Genomic DNA, 10,000 nt, shown 5'->3' with positions numbered 1-10,000 from the left:
GGGAGGATGTGGTTATTTATAATACAAATAGCCATAAAATATGATCAAAGAAAGTTTGTATCGAGAAAGCGTCACACATTTATTATTATTATTATTATTTATATTATTATTACATGCTAAGTTACAACCCTAGGTGGAAAACCAGGAGGCTTTAAGCCCAGGGGCCCCAACAAGGAAAACAGCCCAATGAAAAAATGAAACAAGGAAAAATGAAATATTTCAAGAACAGTAACAATATTAAAAGAAATATATACTATATAAACTAAAAACTTGAAAATTATACCAATGGCTTTTACAAGGCTATCCCCCTCCTCCTGTAAGATTCGATTCAATGAATTTATACGTAAGGGCTAGCATTGGGACTTGGAAGTCTATTCAACATCCAGGCTTAATTGAGGTAAACTTCCGAAGCTGCTCTATGAAGTAAAAGTAAAACGAGACAGCAAGATGGACATTGCAAGAAAGGAAGCAAAGAAATGGAGGTATAGTAGAAGGCTAATAAGGAAGTACAGTTAAGGGTCAGAGAGATGGCATTAAGACCTTTAAGTAATGCTTAAAAGGTACAACGGAGTTTTAACAAAATATAATTATTCTTCACATAAATATTTTACACCAGACAAATTAAACGGCGGATGAATTTTATCAGCTTCAAAAATGTTCTAAAAGGCTGGAAAATAAACAAGAGAATATAAAATATTTAAGTGTAAAACTTAGGCTATACCATTTATATGAAAAATCTGAATAGTTGCACTTTTCCTGGAAATACATCTTCATATATAAAACCAATCGTATTCTTGTTTTCTATATCATGGAGATAATCTTTCACGAGATAACATGAAAGACTTGCCTCCAAGTATAATTACAGTCATTGTCAAGTAAATAAACACAAATTAATATATCTAAATTCAATACATCAAACCATATAAGCAAATACTGGTACATAAATAAGGTTATATAAATCAATTTAAGGAGACTTCAATAACCATACGTTTAATAAATAACTGATGATTTGAATGATGTAATTGCATATCTATGATTAGATACTGATTCGATCTAATTTAAAAGCTAACCTAATCATATCATAAGAAGTATCTATATTTCCTTCAAATAAATGAATTTTTAAAAGTAAATAAAATTACTCAAATCTGACCCCACGAAGCACTTAAATGTTCTCAGTATGTGAGGCATAAGAGGTCTATGGGGGTGTTGAAGAAAATCAAGAGATGAATAAGAAAGAAACTTAGCAGGCATAAATTGCACAAATACAATAAGCAGTAATGCTTGATGACGCCATGGCAACAGTAGCAGCAATACATTAACCTCCAACCTACATTTCCTGGCAGACCAGAGCAGCTGAACCCTACTTATGATAACGGGGCTTGACATGACTTCATCTCAGGGAGGTGAATATTCATGCAGGTTTGGAGGTAATCTTACATGTAGACTTGTTAATTTCACTTTTAAAAAGTTCATCAATCTGATATTAATTATTAACACTATGCAATGATCGTCATCAAGAACATACGTGTAGAAAATCTCATATATAAATAATTTCATTTAAGTTAAAAAATATGTCTATGTCAAGTTAAATAATATCAAAATTTGACTTGTTTACTTTCATTTTTACTAAGCTCATCAAATTAATATTAATTACTAACATTACGTAATGTTCGTGACTTTACTTTCATTTTTATTAATCTTATCAAATTAATATTAATAACTAACATTACACAATGATCGTAATCAAGAACATACATATTGTAGAAATCACAAATAAAAGTAATTTCATAACAGTTGAAAATATGTCTTACTCAAAATAAATAACACCAAATTTTAGGCTAATACAATTTCTGTAGAGAGACTATCTGATCAACTGTGCAACGAGGAATCCAAGGATCTTAGAAACAACGACGATTTCTTCATCAAAAAAGACAAATATAATTAATATATACCTATCAGAAACTAAATACTGTAAAGAAGACATACAAACTATAACAGAATATTGTTCTGTACCGAACACCTTAATAAATACTCAGATCATAACGAAGGTATGACAAAAAGTACATTGTGACTATCCGTTTTTATGTATAAAAATTCACCAAGAGGCAAATTATGTTCTTAGTTTTATATTGTGATAAAAGACAAACATTAAAACCTCCAGAGATCATATTAAACGTGTCAATTGGTCAAGTAAGCCAAAAAGAAATAGCCGCTTTATAATCCAATCTAAAGAAATATGTGAAAGTGTAGCATTCTATAAGGGTTTGCATTCCTATATTATATAATAAGAATTATAATATTAATTTCATATCATGCATGTGACATTTCATTATTATTATTATTATCATTATTACGATTGCTACTACTACTACTAGCTAAGCCAAAACCCTAATTGGAAAAGTAGTATGCTAAAAGCCCAACAGGGAAAATAGCCCAGTGAGGAAAGGAAATAATGAAACAGATCTATCTATCCGGTGTTTGACCTCCTCTATGAAAAGCGATTCTGACCATCGTTCAGCTGCACAAAAGCACAGATCTATCAGATATGTCCCCCATGAGGTATATCCATTCTGACCCTCGTTCAGCTAAGCAAGAACACAGTACAGAATGGGAATCAAGAAGAGGATGAACATTTAGAAGAACACTGAACACCCATGTGTCATTTCGATCGCTAAAAGACCCTAGTTTTCAATCTAGCAGCTTTCCGGTAAGACACATAAGAAAATTTACGTTCACTTGTTAGTACCTACAATCAGAATGCTATTTTAGCGATAAGATCTAACAGGGTAAAAAAGCCAATTTAAATTGAACAGATTCTCCTGGCATCCTTTTACAGTGAAACATTCATTACCAATAGTACACGAAAGCCATCTGCTATTCAGATCTGTAACCTACAATTTGCACCACTCACCACTACGAGGAAAGGGCCAAGTTCACCTCCCTTATTGTGTATGCAAACCGAGAGAGAGAGAGAGAGAGAGAGAGAGAGAGAGAGAGAGAGAGAAAGTCAAAAACCTTTATTCTATTATAAAATGGTTATTCTGTTACATAACAATATAAATTATTTACATAAAATTCACAATAATTGGATTGTAAAAATCTAGGAAATATATATACATTCAAGTAAAATGTAAAAAATATTGCTTAAGTTTCTTTTTGAATAAATCAGAACTAACATTTATACATTTTCTTATTTCCAGAGGTAGTTTGTTCCAGCAAGCTGGAGAGAGAGAGAGAGAGAGAGAGAGAGAGAGAGAGAGAGAGAGAGGATAAATGCAAAATTATCCCTTACGACTTACGTCGTCTTGCGATAATACTATACCTCGCTGGAAATAACAGAAACATTACTTTAAAGCTATGAGCTACCTTACATGATGTAAGAATAAAAGTAACGTAGCTCATAGCTATTGGAGATTTAATATACAAGAAAAATCAAAGTCAGGGGGAAATGGTAATATGGCATTGTTCTCACTCGACACGCATCTCTCTCTCTCTCTCTCTCTCTCTCTCTCTCTCTCTCTCTCCTCCCTCCCCCCGAAGTTGATGATAGTTCATTACAACATTCTAAAATATTGACATTACAAATAACTAAAATTTTCTTTACTTTTCTATGATTTTCCATTTTATATAATGACCCCCCGCCCCTACTGATAAGAGAATATATACCGAAGTAGAAAGAACTCACAATTAAAGAATTATTAGAAACACAGTAATAGACTAAAAATAAAACAACTTTCTTGTCGACCAACCTTTAATAATCTAATAAAATCAACACTATAAAAATCATTCCAAACCAAGTATTTACAAATCCATAGCTATTAAGGATAAACAATATACACACATATTCCTAAGCACCCAAAGAACTTTTAAAAAATATCCATCTTAAACTATTTTCAACGTTCGCCAAACAAACCAGAAAGTAAAATCCTGAAGACATTTCGCTAAACTCCCTCACAGGTTTTCGAAATATGAGGATATTTTCCGGTATAATAGGAGCAGCTGAACCTTTGAACAAATACGCTAAATGCAGGGAATAAACAGGAGAGGAAATGCAATAAGAGCATTGTAAAGGAAAATGATCGCCAGAAAGTCATCTTTATGCTAATGGCGTCTAAACAAAAACATTTCTGGGGGGCATTATAGCGAAATTTCAGCAATGCTCAATACCACGCGGGGCAAATCGTGGCTGTAAAATTATTTGCACACAAGCACATAAGTGAGTCTGTTTATGTCAGCATAAATGCAGCTTACTCCCTGTGTAAAAAAAATGCAGACTAAGCTCCTGCTTACCAAGCAAAAAACAAAACACTAATATCAAATGTATATTTTTTTTTTATATAAGAAACAAGATGTAAAATTCTTCATTTGAAAAAAAAAATACGATACACATTCTATACTCAATTTTATTTAATGAGGCGCAATTGCCCTGACTCAGAGCGGTGCCCTTATAGCTCGGAAAGGTTTCCTGCTATCTGATTGTTTAGAATTATCTACTCTAACCAATCAGTGATCAGGAAACTTTTCCGAGCTAAAAGGGCACCCCTGCGAGTCCGTGCAAATCTGCCTCACTAAAAAGAATTGACTATAATTAATGGCTGATGCAATTCCTGTAACTCAGAACTATAAGCTTTTCCGATATTGATTTTTAAAAAACCCACAAAAGCTTCGTTTTTATTTTAAGTAAGTCCTATTTCAACTTTTGAAAGGATCAATTTAAAATAATTAGTTTAAATATTTCAAAGGCAGCTCTAAGATAAGAATAAAAATAAAAGTAATAACATGAACTCCATAATATACAGGTGATGATGATGATGATGATGATGATGATGATGATGATAATAATAATAATAACAATAACAAGGAATTAACGATATGGTATTTAGAGGAATGGAAAAGTTAATTGATGACATTAAAAAGATGACTATAACGGAAATTTTTTTTAATAATAATAATAATAAAATATGAGTAACAAAAGTAAAATGATGAAGATATTACAAATACCAAGCGGACATAACGGAAGTAAAAATAAAATTTACTGGGCTAATGTTGAAAACTTTGGGAAGGCTCGCGAAATGTCAAAACCAATGCGACGCTGAGGGGTAAAGGCAACAAGACGTGAAAAGCTGGAGAGAGAGAGAGAGAGAGAGAGAGAGAGAGAGAGAGAGAGAGAGAATTAAGTAGGTAAAATTGAATTTTAGTGAAAATGTCCTAATACGTGAAATTAATAAAACTGATTATCACTAGTTGGTAAAGCAGGATGCTATAAGCTCAAGGGCTCCAACAAGTGAAGAAGGGAAACAAGGGAATAAATAAACTGCGAGAAGCAATGAATAACTAAAATAAAAGATCTTAAGAACAGTAACAACATTGAAATAGATTTTTCAAATACCACAAAGACTCAAGCAAGAGAAAATATTCTTAGGTCGAAAATGTAAATATCTTTATAAGTTTGGTAGCAAGAAAGAAAAAAAAAATATTTTCAAAGAAAACTATATCCAAAGTTAAAACAGATTCACCTTTACGATAAACGGAATATTATCCAGGCTAGTCTGCAGTTCTGGTAAACATTTTATTAATCACAAATACTACTAACTATAGATACGTAAAAAGCCTAGGGTTGAAATCACCTGAAAAATCAATCACAATTAAGGCATCCAGGTCCAAGAAACGTGGCTTAACGAACGAGGCATAATGAAGTAAGTGGCATGAGAATGAGAAATTTTCATTTAGTTGATATCTTTTAAGAGTTCAAAACAAAAAGTATAAGAGTTTAAGCAATTTCATCGTGACCATTCGGTGTAAAGTTAATTTCGCCTTAATGGTCATCATTCTTACTGCGTAACTGTTGTTATTCTCTTTTGGTATATCTAAACCATAAGGCTGAACCAGCACTAATCAAAATGGTTGAAGATAAGCAAACTCTTAAGTTTGTCATCTATTGACTCTTATTATAGAAGCCCTGAAAATTTACACACTTTAGAACCAACTAGTATTACAAATTAAAGAGCTCCTTTACAAATTATATTCACTCGGGGGTAAATATTGAAATATGCTGGATTCCTGCTCATGTTGTAGTTGATATTAATGAAAAAGCAGATGGTGTTGATAAATCAGATATAAATTTATCACAACTTGACATTAGAATAACGTTAAGGATTATGTAAAAGGTAAAGGAGTCTGGTTGCAGCGCCAGTTTCATAAGAATAGATGCTCACCAGAACGTCCGCCTGGCAAGCCCATATTTACACTGTGAAACCCAAACCCCAAGTGTGGTGCCCAAACACAACAGTGTACTCATCAGTAAACAGCTTACACTCACAGTCCCTTACAGGGATCGATCTGCTGCCATACGAATGCTACGCGAACACGTTACCACTGCACTAGCACAGTGTTTTATTGTGTAACTACAATAAAACATTTTATAATAACTAAATGGCAAAAATGTAAAACGACAAGTCAGAAAATAATTAATTGAAACATACAAAACCAGTTGCCTCACCATGGAAACCATCAGACCAGAAAGACAAAAGAACGGAAGTAATTTTAAGAAGATTCCGTACTGTTCATGACATCGAATCACGGGTTTTTAATGTGCACACCACATGAGATAGTTCCCAAGTGCAGTGAATTTCACACGATTTTAACAATAAAACATGTTCTATGCGAACAAATAATTTCATGTTTTGGTCAGAAAACTGTTTGGCATTTTATTGGTTTCTGTTAATCTCTCTGTTTTAAATCTTTCAATGTCAACATGTCTCATTAATAAAACCCGTCTTCTTTCATATCAGCTTTCTACCTAATTACCTCCATCAACGACGTTAGGAGGAGGTTATGTTTTCCCCCCTGTTTGTGTGTGCGCGCGTGTGTTTGTTAGTGAACAGCTTCCTGGCCACAATTTTAATCGTAGAGTAATGAAACTTGCAGGGATTAACTTTTATGTAAAAAGCTGGAAATTATTAAATTTTAGAAGAACAAGGTCACGGTCAAGCAAAATGTCAAATTCATGTAATCAGCCATAAGTTTGGACATCGGTGTCACAGGGACTTCAAACCTCCTTCATATTTAAGAGTATCAAAATCCACGCCAATTAATACAAGTTAAGGTCGAAGGTCAAGGTCGAATCAAGCAAAAGTTCGCGAAATAAGCTGCTGCGGCGGAGGTCTGCGCTCTTCGCAATTTTATTCGGACTAGCTATTTTAGGTTGGATAATCTCCCATCTTTTAATAAAATAATAAAGGACACATTATTATTATTACATCCCTAGTTGGAAAAGCAAGATGCTATAAGCCCAAGGGTTCCAACAGGGAAAAATAGCCCAGTGAGAAAAGGATAAAAGGAAATAAACAAACTACAAGAGAAGTAATGAACAATTAAAATAAAATATTCTAAGAACAGTAACACCACCAAAACCGGAATGTCCGGGTAGACCTCGTAAACGAAGATGAAAAGTAAAACAGGTATATAACCTGTACTGCGATTATAAAATTAACTAAGAGAGAGAGAGAGAGAGAGAGAGAGAGAGAGAGGTCGAATCAAGCAAAAGTTCGCGAAATAAGCTGCTGCGGCGGGAGGTCTGCGCTCTTCGCAATTTTATTCGAAGAGAGAGAGAGAGAGAGAGAGAGAGAGAGAGAGAGAGCTATACGAGTATAGGGTAATAACTCAATTCAGAGATGAGTTTTCGTGCCAAACCTTTGATTCCAAACCTGTAAAACAAACCAGTTATGGAAGACTTTGATCACAGTTGATCCTGACATTTAGAGCTCTCGTAATACGAGTGAGGTCGAGGATAGCATTTTAGGGGAATCCTCATGAAATCTGTCTATAGGATCCGGGTGAAATCTGACGAGATATAGATTTTCAGGATATCTTTATTCAATCGGGCGAAAAGGTTTCAATGGAATCTAAACGAGATATGACCACATTTAAAGGTTTAAGGTTTAAAGGTCGCTCGTGAATGGCAGAGGCGAGGGACAGTGACATTGCCCTAAAGACTGACCTTATATACATATGATCAGCCCCCAAGCCCCCTCTCCACCCAGGCTAGGACCAAGGAGGGCAAGGCAATGGCTGCTCATGACTCAGCAGATAGCCCTATATGCTCCCCCAAAACCCCAATCCTTAGCTCAAAAGGATGGTGAGGCTGCAGCGACCAAAGGAAAATAACGAGTTTGAGCGGGACTCGAACCCCAATATGGCGTTCACCAGTTAGGGACGTTACCACATCGGCTTCCACAATCCTAAATAAATAAAATGTGACGAGATAGAATCTCACAGATTCTGATATTATGCAACTTGATGGAAGGTACTTCCAGGGGACTCTATACGATAGGTTTCCATGGATTATGACGACTAAAGGGGGGGGGGGGGTGTTTGATTTCCAAGAAATTTGCATAAAATCATATGAGGCAAATTTCTATGGAAATCTCCCTGAAATCTGATGCGGTAGATTTGAAAAATATTTCTCTCGAATCTGAATGAAACCGTTTTTTGCTAAGATGTGGATCTCTTGAAGTTCAATTGCCACAGGATTCTTTATAAGCAGTCCATCAAAATATATTTTCTTGAAAAAATAGATGAAATAAATTTAGAATCTTTGAAGCAAATATATGGTTTGAATCATTGACAGTCCATCAAAATATATTTACTTGAAAAATAGATGAAATAAATTTAGAATATTTGAATCAAATATATGGTTTGAATCATTGACGGCCATAAGGTTAAAGCATAAATTATGCTAAACTATTGTACCCGAGCCGTCAAAAATGACGTCTAAATATTTAGATATTCACATACGCACGCACACATTTTCAATCCTTACCACCTCATTCCCTTTCCAACCATAACCCACTGGTTCGGCAATTTGTGGAAGTGTGGTTTCAGAGTGTACCTAACTGGGTACCCCTTTCACCAGGGTATGACTATCTCCTCTCCCCCTGAGAGTGAGGAAAGAAAGAAATATATTTCCGTGCCAACTGCGACAGATACTACCGTTACATCTGAGAGTCTGATTACTGAAGAAAATGTTACAAAAAGCTCTACAGGTTGATGTTATATATATGTATATATATATACTAGGTATATATATTATATATATGCATATGTATATATATATATATATATATATGTACATATATAAATATATATACACACATATATATATATACACATATGGCGTGTATATATATACGTATATATATAAATATATATTTACATATGTATATATATATATATATACTCGCCACTTCCTCCTCATTATACTGGGAGATGTGACCCACTGCAGCCAATCAACTACCATGTACATGATTTCTTGCATTATTTCAACAGATGCAAAGATGGATTATGCAGGAAATTTGCGTGAATAGTTTCCTCCCTCCTCATGGAGTTTTGAAACTCGCCACTGACTTGAGGCTGATAAACCACTGGACCACGGAAAACGTTAATCTCATCAATCAAGATCTTAATCACTCAAAAATCGGAGAACGAAGATTAACTAATTTTAACAAAGAACTGTTGCTAGAATTTCGAGAACAAACAAAAACGCTCTAAACATCTTGGCCAAAGACGGGGTAACGTCACACAGCGCGGTTAGACGGGAAATTTGAGATTGGCCGCAAACGTATATTCATATTACATTGAACGCACATGTCTAAAGACATATTTTTCGTAAAACTAAGTTCAGAAAAAGTTTACTAATCTGTTTAAAAGCTTGATATATTTGAATAAAAAAAATTCCTAACGATCAATTCAAAGCAAAATAGACCAGGAAAAACAAAAGGGGAATAAATAACTTAAACATTAAAATCCCAGTATGTACAGTTGGACACCGAATTCCTTGCATACCTCGCTGAGGCACTGCACCCTATCAAACACTTACTGCGCGGTGAGTTCCTTCATTTAGCCCCCACCCACCACCTCTGCCATCTTTCCCTACAGCATCGGTTTCCTTACTCGACGCACAGTAAGGGCGTGACAAGGTGTATTTTCTCAGAGATAGGTG

This window comes from Palaemon carinicauda, chromosome 42 (genome assembly GCF_036898095.1).
Source record: "Palaemon carinicauda isolate YSFRI2023 chromosome 42, ASM3689809v2, whole genome shotgun sequence".
NCBI classification, from domain to species: Eukaryota; Metazoa; Arthropoda; class Malacostraca; order Decapoda; family Palaemonidae; genus Palaemon; species Palaemon carinicauda.
The sequence above is the reverse complement of the archived record's forward strand: the minus strand, read 5'-3'. Positions refer to the sequence as shown.